Below are 12815 nucleotides of genomic sequence, written 5' to 3' on the forward strand. Positions count from 1 at the left end.
CACCCTTGGTATGTTGGTATATTGGCTTATTCTTACGCTAACCCTCATGCTTTGGGGAGCTTGTTTTTGTCTGTCTTCTTTATGATTTTGCAAGGTTTAGATTAGAGGACGAATCCTTTTCAAGAAGGGGAAAATGATACAAGCCAAGCTGCCTCAAGGACATTTAGAGAACCGTCCCGGGGATTCCAAGTGTGGATGATAGCGTGGGAGGAGGGATTAAGATGGATGTCATGAAAGTGGACGTACTAAGACACACTTTGTTGCCATCCCGAGGGACCCATGCATTGATGATTGTATGGGAGAACAAAAGGGCGAAAGAAGGGGAAGATGGCACAACATGCATCCAGCAAAGTGCGCCACATGTTGAACATGCGAACCAACAGCTCCAACGCAAAGTGTGTCAGTAAATCTGGGGATTTTGAGGAGCACAAGATGCGACGGAACAGTAGGGCCGCATGTTGAACATGCGTCTCGCATATGGAGCCACAAAAACATGACATCCAGATATTTTTGGTCATTTTTTGCAAACTTGAGAGCCACTTTTGGGACTCTTGTGTAATAATTTAGCCTAAGTCTATAAATAGCTTAAGTTAGTTCATTTCAAAGAGCTTTTGATGAATTGATGAATATTTGAGTGTTTTAGGGTTATCTCTAGAGAGAGAAACTTGTGAGAGGCCTTTGGTAGGCTCTTGTTGATTATTGATTGTGAGAGGATTTGTTGCTTGGGAATTCAATTCCCTTGAGGTCATCCTAAGAGGTTGGTGCTATCTAGAGTGTAATTAGGAGGTCTTGGTTATTGAAGAACCTTGGTTGCCTAATTGTGCCTATTTTTGTGTCAATCTATCTATCTTTCCTTTCCTTTTGTTTATCTTCTTAATTTCTCGTTTTCGCGTATCCGTTATTGTATCAATTGAGGTCCATTGTTCACTCCATTTCGAAACATCAAAGATATACCATGATGACATCGATTTTGACAAGATGACTTGGAGAAAGGAGTTATAAAATGTCAAGATTGTAGCGGGCTAAAATGGAATATAATAATTATGATATAGGGGCATGGACCGATTGTTACAGATGCGGCAAGTATTATTCTACAGAGGAGGTCATCATAAGAACTGCCTACTTCACTGGATAAGTTACCAAAGGTTATATGAAACGATAAGATGCAGAAAGCAGTCCGAACATATAATATATTTCTTTAGTTATAACTACAAAAAGTGTTCAGTTATGGAAACTTGGGTAGGCCCTCCTCTCCAGAAAACTTAGATGCAACAAGTTACTTATGTCGCAGCCTTTTAGAGGGATGGTTAAGTGAGATGTGCTTGATAAATGATTAGTGAGAATCCTAAACTTCATGAGGTCATAAGAAGGATCCCGTCTATCAAATTAGAACCATCGTATTATCTACACATATGGCAAACTATGAGGATTATGGGATAGCGTTATAAATGTGATACAAAGAGGAATGCAGGTTCACCATCTGATATCTACACGTGAGGAAAACTATGAGGATTATGGGATAGTGTTATAAATGTGATACAAAGAGGAATGCAGGTTCACCATCCGATAGCTTAAAGGGATGAAATTGTTCTACCGAACGGATTGCGAGTCTAAAGCTAATGAATTCATGAAGGAATTAGAACGTGAAAACAAGGTATTCTTAATCATCTTACGCACAAAAGACTCAATGGTATAGCAAGACAAGTGGATTAGGGTATATAAGGCCATGCCAAACTGTAAGAGACTAAATGAAAACCATCTCGGGAGCAGGATATATTTATACAACAATGTTTTGATATTAAAAGTGTTAGGCCCCGTGTTTTCGTACAATTGGAAATCGAGAAATAATTATGACTCGGGTGTTAGAAGGACATAAATTTAATTTTTGTGAATATGACTATGTTGGTTGTGAAATCTTTAATGCTAAGACCTCGGGGAAGGCCGAGGATAAATTTGGAATTTCGGAAATTAGTTTCGGGAATTACAAATCGGGACTTTTCAAGAAGTGGGCCAAAGAAATAAAAATTTCAAATGAAGCCCAAAGGAAAGAGAGGGGCCGGCCAAGCCCATTTTTAAAAGGGTCATGTGCTATGCACATGACCCCAAAAGGATATATATCACTATGAAGTCTTAGCAATTTAGATCAAATAAAAAAAAATCAAGAACACACCAAGAACCAAAGGGGTTCGGCCGAGAGCAATAGGGAAGAGGAAAAAAAAATTCCAAGCTTCCTTGTGATCCAAAAATCTTGTTCTTCTCATATTTGTGAAGTACTCAAGGCCCTCTTCAACGGGGTATAATTAGTTTGGCACGAGATCGACGTTTGCGACAAGTCGGGGTTTCAAGGAAAGGTATGAATTTTGTCCCTTTTATGTTATAGAATTGATATGAATATGCTAAGGATTGTAAATAGATAGAAATCCCGTGACTTGGATGTTGGGGAAACAAACGTGGGTGTGTGTGGAGTGTGTATTGGCCGTGACTTATGGAAGAAAGAAATGGTTTGAATTGATCTTGTTTAAGTTGGCATAATGTGTTGTTGTGATCCTTATATCGTAAATGATTAATTGTTGAATTAAATTGGCGGTGGAAAACGAATTCGGATATTATCGGAAAGCGTATACCTTCAGTATCGCCATGTATATCAATGTATATTTTGGGTGCTAGAGACTTTAGATATGACTTTGCAATGATATTGATGAATTCGGAATGAAACGACGTTAGTTAGAGTGTTCGTCATGAATTTTAATGTTTTGAAGAATTATGGAAACTAATGGATTTTTGGTGCAATTTTGTGTATGTCTTAGATTGAATTTGGAATGTGTTTGACTAGTGTTGGATGGGTAAATGAATGCACTTATGTGAATATAGAATTGGGATTTTGAAAGTTTGAATGGAAGTTGCCAACTTAAGAAATTATGTAGAACTTTGAACCTAGGGTGACTTGATTGTTGTTTATATGGTTTGGTTGATGTGTGGGCTGTTGTGGTTGGTTAATTTGAGCCGAGCTACGCCTCGAGGATGTTAGATTTATAGGGGAAATGCTGCCGAATTTTCGGTAGGCAAATATGGAATTAAAGGCAATTTTAAGCCTAAGAATCTCAATTGGTAACTTTGACCATTTGCAGATTTTTGACGAAACGGGACTGGACTTTTGGAAGAGCATACGACGTCTGTGAGGTATGTAAAGCTTCCCACTCCTTTATTTGGCATATCTTAGTATGTTAGGCGAATATGAGAAACTCCGGAGCATTTCTGCTCCTCGAAACCCGATCCACAGAAAAGTTACTATTCATTCAATTCGATTGAAGCCTAAGGGCTCTATTTTGGCTAGAATGCCACCACTCGTCCGAAACCTATCGAAATGTGGTCGGGTAACCTAGAAACGACCATGTATGACCTTTGGCATATAAATGTTCGTAAAGATAAGTTCGCCACCCCACTTTGACTCGAGGTGGGCCCGCTACCCTGAAACGCCCTATTTTCCTTATTGGGCTATCTTTGTGAATAAAGTTGGATACGATACTTTCGATTGTGAAACTCCCTCCTATGAGATGTATTTTGAATATTATGATACGCTAAGTTACGTTTTGAGTTATACGTACTATTTGGAAATGTTTTGTGAAATGAAACTTTATATCGGCTAAGTCCGACTATTTTGCATTATGATATGACTTATGCGTTTACTTCGTTTTGGAAAACTATTTTGAAGTACGAATTGCATTGGTTTGCTCACGACTCCGCTCGTGCCTTATTATGACTTCGTTCACCGGTTCCCGGGCCGGTTATGATTCGTGCGCCTTACAATAATTCGGTCGTATGCTGTGTTACGGTTCCCGAGGCTTCGCCATAGGGCCGGGTTCCGTTTGGAGTTATGCTGTGATATGGCTCGTGATGCGATACGCTCACCTATGATTATGTTTGTGTTCGGGGATGTACGGAGATTTGAAACCTTCTGGTGTTATGCTGTGTGTGGCGCCAGCGTCGAAGTGGCGACCACGTTCCTAAGCGTTTGCATGATTCATTGCATTATGTACACATATTATGATTTCGATATAGATTTTGATCTACCCATTTGTACTCCACTTTGACATTTGATTTGCTTTCGGTTTTGATCCATATTTCTGTACTCCGTGCTTTACATACTCAGTACATATTTCGTACTGACCCCCTTTCTTCGGGGGCTGCGTTTTATGCCCGCAGGTGCAGATATCGGTGATCCTCCGCAGTAGGCTTCACTTCTTGCTATTCCGGAGTACTCCTATTTGATCCGGAGTCCACTTTTGGTACAGACTCTTTTTGCTTTGTATATATTCGGTATATTTGACTATTTGGGTACGGCGGGGCCCTGTCTCGCCATATGTTTTTGTTTTGAGTTTGTAGAGGCCTGTAGTCATATATGTGGGGCGAGGGTCCTATGTGTGTTTGTCTGATTCCGTTTTCTGGTCTTAAGGCGGTCTGTTTGTTATGCTGGCCCCAAATGGCCCTCATGCTTATATTTGCACTTTTGACCGGCGATGTCCATTCCGCCGCTCAGTTTGTATTTGATATGATATTTTGATTTGGCACGACCGCTTAAGACATATTTGATATCAATTATGTTCGATATGATTTCGAAAAAATTATGAAATAAGTTTGGAGTTGAAAATGAATGTGTGATTCGGTCTGGGTACCCAGGTAGGGTGCCAGTCGCGGCCCACGGGGCTGGGTCGTGACAAAAAGAATGAGTTCAACGATATGCAAGTAATAGAAAGATAGATCATATGAACAATTTTAGAGGTTGTAAATAAATCCACAATTCCATGATGCTATGGAAAAGCTTTATGTTACCAAGGATACGAACGAGACTATATGAAAGACAAATGAGGGATCAAATGTTCAAAAATAATTGTAGCATTCGTGTATGAAAGCAACGGGATGATAGCATAATCTATACAAGCATAATGAGTTGAAGGTCTCACGAATTTCAAGGATAAAAAGGTCCTAACATTCAAGGACGAATGTTCCTAAGAGGGGAAGGATGTTACACCTCATAAAGTTTTGCATCGTTTGTGTCTTAAGTAAACTAATGTAAGCCCGGATAGGCCATGTGTTATGTCCCGTATTTTCGTATAACGGGAAATCAAGAAATAAATAAGACTTGTGTGTGTTGAGGAAATAATTTGATTCAAGTTGCTATGCTCATGTTGATTATGGAATCATTGATGTCAAGACCTCGGGGAAGGCCGAGGGTAAATTTGGAATTTTAGAAATTAGTTCCGGGAATTACCAAACGGGACATTTCACGAATTGGGCCAAGTTTGGACAACAAGGAATTGAAGTCCAAGTCCTTGAAGAGGCCGGCCAAGGGGGGGGCAAGCCCAAGCCCATTTCATTAGCACATGACCTATGAGTGGATATATATCAAGCACACTTGGTAATTATCAAGAAAATAGATCAAAAAAATCAAGAACATAAAGAAAGAGGGGTTTCGGCCACTAGAGAGAAAAAGAAAGAAAAATTTCCAAGCTTGATTGTTGATCCAAAAATCTCAAGTTTTACATAGTTGTGGAGTACTCAAGACGCTCTCCGACGTGATACAAGTAGTTTGGAGAAAGAGCGACATTTGCGACAAGTCGGAAATTCAAGAAAAAGGTAAGATTTTTATGTTTTAATGTTATGAAATGGATATATATGTGTTAGTGATTGGATTAGTGTGAAGATTGTGGGATGAGGTTGTGTTTGTGCATGGTGTGTGTGTATATAAAAGGGTGTGTTTGGCCGTGAGTTCCATGTGGTGCAAGCCATAAGAATTTTATCTTGTTTAGTTTGAATAATGTGTTGTTGTGATCTTTATGTCGTAAAGGATCGATTAAAGAATTGAGTTGGTGCTAGAAAATAATTTCGGACGTTATCGGAAAGCGTATACCTTTGGTATATTTGTATATATCATAGTATATTTATGATACTAAGGACTTTAAATATGATTTATAGTTGATGTTGATGAATTTGGAATGAAACGACGCAAGTTAGAATATTCGTCGTAACTTTTGGTGTTTGAAATGAAATAGGGAAAGTAATGGATTTTGAGAAACTTTGTATATGGTTTGGAACTTGTATGTTATGTGGTGGAATAATCTTGAATGAATGAATACAATAATGTGGACATGAGTTAGAATTGTGAAGTTTGAATATAGGATTACCAACTTATGTATTAAGGTGAAATTTTGAAGCTAGTGTGGTTTGATTGTGGTTTGTATTGTGTAATGATGTTTGGGTTGTTGTTGTTGTTGTATTTTGAGCCGAGCCAAGTCTCGGGGATGTTAGATTTATAGGGGAAATGCTGCCGAAATTTCGGTAGCCAAGTATAGCCCCAAAGATGAAAATGCTAACTCCCATGAATAGTAACTGGTAAAAGTGACCATTTGCAGTTTTCGGACGAAACGGGAATCGCGATTTGACGAGCGTAAGGCGCCAACCAGGTATGTAAAGCCTACCTATCCTTCTTTTGGCATGTCCTAGTCATACTAGGTTAAGATCGAAATCTCAGGGGTAACTCTGCTCTTGGAAATTTAGGTTCAAGTTTGGGTACTATTCATCCAGCGCAATTGAACCCTTTTGTTGCATTTGGTCCAAAGAATGTTCGAATCGTCATAACTTTTGTTGTTGTGTCCGAAACTCTCCGAAACCTTCGTAGATGGCTCTAGGGAGCCTAAAGTCTGTGATTTGTGTCCGCCGCCTCAATTTGACTCTAGGTGGGCCCGCAAGCCCCGAGGCTTCCCTTATTCGGTTTGTTTGGTTCGTTTGCGTCCGCTATGATCAGCGATCGTTTGTTTATGACCCAATGCTGCGTTTGAAACTTCCTATGCCATTAGTGAACGTTTTGTACTTTGAATAATGTGAGATTTTCGGAAAATGACCTATAAACAGTTTTTCTCTAGAAGATTTGGCAGTTTGGAACTTCGTACCTTTTTCCCGCAAATTTTGCTTAATCTGATTCCTACTCCGAGCCTTCTGGCGTCGGTATATACCTATATGTAAACTATATGTTGAGTCCGGTAAATTATTTTGATATGCATATGGTTTCTGCACTACTCTGTTCGTGCTGTCTGCTATGATTTCGTTCGTCGGTACCCGGGCCGACTTTGTGATCGTGCGCGCTAAAATATATTCGGGAGTTATGATGTGTTACGGTTTCCGAGGCCTCGCCATAGGGCCGGTTACCGCTTATGGAGTTATGATGTGATATGGCATTTGATATGTTCTGATGATATGATGTGTGTGTGATATGATGTGTTTGGAGACTGTACGGAGATTTGAAAACTTCTGGAGTTATGATGTGTTGTGGCACCAGCGTCGGGGGGTGACCACGTTCCTAAACCCTATACATGATTTGATTTGCATTTGTACGTTCGCCTCCCGCGCAGGTTTTCTTTGTTTACGATGTTGGTGTGTTTGTTCTTTCTGACTCCAGCTGTGTTTGTGATTTCTGTACCTTCTGCTTTACATACTCAGTACTTCTCCCGTACTGACCCCCGTTTCTTCGGGGGCTGTGTTTCATGCCCGCAGGTACAGAAGCTCGTTTGGGTGGTCCTCCAGTCTAGGCTACTCATTCTGCTGTGTTGGAGAGCTCCCCTTTGATTCGGAGCCTAGCCATTGGTACATATCTTTTGTTGTGTCTGTATCCTGTATATTTGGATGAGTGGGTACGGCGGGGCCCTGTCCCGTCCTATGTTCTTATGTTCTGTTTTGTCTAGAGGCCTGTAGTCAGATTTGTGGGTCGTGGGTCCGGTGTGTTTGCATGTGAGTCTGTTTTGCAATCTTAAGCGGCCCGTACGCTACTATGGCCAAGTCGGCCTCTGAGTTTGTATGTGTGTGTATGCATTTGGGGGCGATGTACATTCCGCCACCCCTCTGATGTGTGTGTGTGAAATTTGGCGATGTATATTCCGCCTCCTTTCTGATTTGTGATTTGTCTGATCTGTACGGGCGACTGCTTAGGATAAGTGTTCGGTAGTTGTTTGATTGCGATGTTGAGTTCGAATAACGTACGTTGAGTTTGGTCGAGTCTGATTACGATGATCTGGGTGTGAGTTCGTTTGGGGTGTCCCGGAAGGGCACCAGTCGCGGCCCACGGGGCTGGGTCGTGACAAAAGTGGTATCAGAGCAGTTTGTCCTCGGAATGTCTACAGGCCGTGTCTAGTAGAGTCTTGTTTATCGATGTGTTGTGCACCACATCTATAAACAGGAAGCTACAGGACATCTAGGATGTTGTGTTACCCTTTCTTGGGATCTTAGATCGTGCGATAAAGCTATACTGTTAGGATGGTTCCTCCCAACGAATTGCTGTGTTCACAGCAAGGTTCCGAAAAGAGTGTTAGCGTCAGTATTTTGGGAAATTATTTCTGACCCTCTCCGTGCAGGTGATTGTAGGTTGATGAAAAATGAAGAGGACGGCGTCCGACGATGAGGATGGGGGTGCCAAGAAGGCCCCCAGGCTGTCACCGGGGCCGAGTAGGCAGGGCCCCAGTTACTCGATCGAGACGGATCCTTCGGAGGATTCCCCGGGGGATAGCTACGATACGGATCCGTCGGAGGACCCCTCTACGACTCCTCCAGAGTCCCCGATTCCTGGGGCGGAGGATGGCTACGACACAGATATCTCGGAGGATCTGGCGATGACCCCTCCGGAGCTTCTTACCTCCGCGGAGGAGGATAGTGATGAGGCAGGCCCATCGGAGCATTCTTCTGGGATGACTCAGGAGGAGATTTTCAAATATGCGCCAGCTCTTATCGTTAGGGAGAACCCTGATAGCCCAGCCACCTCGGAGAGTGCTATGGATTTCTCCGGTTCTTGGCCTGGGTCGTCAGTGAGCCGGGATTCGTCTGATCGTCCGTATCCCTCCGATTCAGATGCGGGTGATAATGGAGACCGGATAGGCAGGGAGCAGACAGGCGTGGATGATAGTGGACATACCTCTCACGGCAGCTCCCCAGGTCAGACCCGATATTGATTATTTATAAGTGTATGAGTTTTTAGAATTTTCTATATGTGTATGATATTCGCAAAACGTTGTCCTATGAAGACGATGGAAATTTAAAGGAATTAGAGACCGGGTGACCCAAGGCAAGGGCGACTAAATATCCCCACCGTCCGAGTGATTTTGGAAATCCTGGATGAAGGTAAACAGGAAAACGCCTCCGATGCCGTTTGAGTTGGGCACGTGTGGTAAGTGTCGACGATGTTATAATTCCTATTTGAAGTCATCAGCCCTGTGTGGCTGCGTTACGACGTGATATGATGTGTATGTGTGTACATATGTGTTGGCCCTGTGAGGCGTGGTTGGTATTTCTGGTGTACAGGTTTCGGATAGTAAGAAATACAGAGGAAACTCTGCCCAAATTTTTCCAGAAATATAGAAGTAAATATGTAGACTAAGTACAAAAGGCCCCGCGATACTTATCGGGCTTTAGTTTTCTTCTGTCGGTGGCCAGAGAACACCTTACGGTGGCATTTCTATCGGATCACATCGACTATTTGGAGGCTTAAATTCGTGGGTTAGTTGTGATCATATGTATATGTGTATGAAAGTGAATGTTGGAAATTCAGAAAGGCGACAAGGTAATGGTACGGCTTAGCCGAGAGTGGGACCCGCTACGAAAAATTTCCGAAAGATTTGCTAAGACCCCGTTTGGCCTAAAATTGCGTGACAAAGGTCGTGCAGGGCAATTGATGGAATTATATCAGCCCTAACGCATCAAAATGCGCGAAAGTTTCGGGGTTAAGCGTGCTCAAGCCAGAGCAATTCTGGGATGGGTGACCCCCTGGGAAGTAATGCAAAGTTTTTCATAAGTGTAAGTATGATTAATGTAGATGGGAATTTGAGGTAACCAAAAGGTAATAGAATGTGTGTGGAGTAATTGGTGCCCTTTCGAGAGTCGCGCGGAACGAGGCGGACTAAATGGGCAAAAAGGAAAGGGTACAACACTTCTTGGGAAATTGAACGAATTTGAATAACATCCAGAGATTTTCTCCAGTAAGGTCCGAATAAGTGTGTGTATGTGTACGTGTATGTGTATGTGTGTGTATGATTTTCATTCAGTGCCATGTGGGTTAAGAGCCGAGCCCCGGAAACTGATGTTGTGATAAATAAAAGATAAGCAGTGTGAGTAATTGGAATCCTTGAAGGAGTTGGTACGTAAGACGCAGGGTAAATTGTGTGACGACTTGGTGAGTGAGTTTGCAAATAAAGGGAATTATCATGAATTATTGAAGCCTTAATAGGAATGATTTGATCCTAAATTGACATCCTATCTGTGGCGCTTTTGCATTTCCGAGTCTGATAAGGCTCTGCCTAGTACGCCTCTATATTTCTGAGTTCGACTATGTTCCCGTCCGATGAACCTTTTGTGCGTTTGATTCTGAATCCGTTCCTGTCTGGCGCACCTCTGTGGGTCTGAATCTGGATATAAATCCGTCTGATATGCTTCGGTGCGTTTGATTTTGACCGCGTGTGTGTTTGATACACTTCGGTTTGACTGGTCACAACTTTGTATGAAACAATCCTGTATATTTGATTCTGATTTCGGATCCGTTCGATATGAGTCCATACGTTTGACTTCAATTGTGAATCTGTCTGGTGTATCTTCGTGTGTTGATTCTGCTTACAAATTCGTCCGATACGCCTTTGTACGTCTAACTCCGAGCCCAGATTTGTTTGACACATCTCAGTCTCTCTGATATACTTCCGTACCTCTGACTTCGACTACGAATCCGTCCGCCATAGTTGAGTATGTCTACCTCCGATTATGAATCCGTCCGGTTTTAGTTCTGAATCTGTTTGGCATGAAGTGTCTGATATGAAGTAAAGTGAGATTACGACGATGTGGTAAGGAAACTCAGGAGTGTGAAAAGAAGATGATATTGACGATGATGTCTGGAAAGTGTCTGTCCCTTACAAGAATATAGTGCAGAGTTCGGTGATTACGTAGAGTATGAGAAAATGTATTATGAAGGTATTTGAGTCAGTGATGTGAAAAATCTACCCTAGTATTGGTAAAGAAGACATGTCGGAGAAATCAATAAAGGACAACTATCAAGAGAACCCTCCCGGAGTAGTACGACACCCATGAGTTCGATTCAACATTCGAGGACGAATGTTCTTAAGGGCGGGAGAATGTTATGTCCCGTATTTTCGTATAACGGGAAATCAAGAAATAAATAAGACTTGTGTGTGTTGAGGAAATAATTTGATTCAAGTTGCTATGCTCATGTTGATTATGGAATCATTGATGTCAAGACCTCGGGGAAGGCCGAGGGTAAATTTGGAATTTTAGAAATTAGTTCCGGGAATTACCAAACGGGACATTTCACGAATTGGGCCAAGTTTGGACAACAAGGAATTGAAGTCCAAGTCCTTGAAGAGGCCGGCCAAGGGGGGGGCAAGCCCAAGCCCATTTCATTAAGGTCATGTGCTATGCACATGACCTATGAGTGGATATATATCAAGCACACTTGGTAATTATCAAGAAAATAGATCAAAAAAATCAAGAACATAAAGAAAGAGGGGTTTCGGCCACTAGAGAGAAAAAGAAAGAAAAATTTCCAAGCTTGATTGTTGATCCAAAAATCTCAAGTTTTACATAGTTGTGGAGTACTCAAGACGCTCTCCGACGTGATACAAGTAGTTTGGAGAAAGAGCGACATTTGCGACAAGTCGGAAATTCAAGAAAAAGGTAAGATTTTTATGTTTTAATGTTATGAAATGGATATATATGTGTTAGTGATTGGATTAGTGTGAAGATTGTGGGATGAGGTTGTGTTTGTGCATGGTGTGTGTGTATATAAAAGGGTGTGTTTGGCCGTGAGTTCCATGTGGTGCAAGCCATAAGAATTTTATCTTGTTTAGTTTGAATAATGTGTTGTTGTGATCTTTATGTCGTAAAGGATCGATTAAAGAATTGAGTTGGTGCTAGAAAATAATTTCGGACGTTATCGGAAAGCGTATACCTTTGGTATATTTGTATATATCATAGTATATTTATGATACTAAGGACTTTAAATATGATTTATAGTTGATGTTGATGAATTTGGAATGAAACGACGCAAGTTAGAATATTCGTCGTAACTTTTGGTGTTTGAAATGAAATAGGGAAAGTAATGGATTTTGAGAAACTTTGTATATGGTTTGGAACTTGTATGTTATGTGGTGGAATAATCTTGAATGAATGAATACAATAATGTGGACATGAGTTAGAATTGTGAAGTTTGAATATAGGATTACCAACTTATGTATTAAGGTGAAATTTTGAAGCTAGTGTGGTTTGATTGTGGTTTGTATTGTGTAATGATGTTTGGGTTGTTGTTGTTGTTGTATTTTGAGCCGAGCCAAGTCTCGGGGATGTTAGATTTATAGGGGAAATGCTGCCGAAATTTCGGTAGCCAAGTATAGCCCCAAAGATGAAAATGCTAACTCCCATGAATAGTAACTGGTAAAAGTGACCATTTGCAGTTTTCGGACGAAACGGGAATCGCGATTTGACGAGCGTAAGGCGCCAACCAGGTATGTAAAGCCTACCTATCCTTCTTTTGGCATGTCCTAGTCATACTAGGTTAAGATCGAAATCTCAGGGGTAACTCTGCTCTTGGAAATTTAGGTTCAAGTTTGGGTACTATTCATCCAGCGCAATTGAACCCTTTTGTTGCATTTGGTCCAAAGAATGTTCGAATCGTCATAACTTTTGTTGTTGTGTCCGAAACTCTCCGAAACCTTCGTAGATGGCTCTAGGGAGCCTAAAGTCTGTGATTTGTGTCCGCCGCCTCAATTTGACTCTAG

Source organism: Lycium barbarum, chromosome 5, assembly GCF_019175385.1.
Source record: "Lycium barbarum isolate Lr01 chromosome 5, ASM1917538v2, whole genome shotgun sequence".
In the NCBI taxonomy this organism is placed as follows: Eukaryota; Viridiplantae; Streptophyta; class Magnoliopsida; order Solanales; family Solanaceae; genus Lycium; species Lycium barbarum.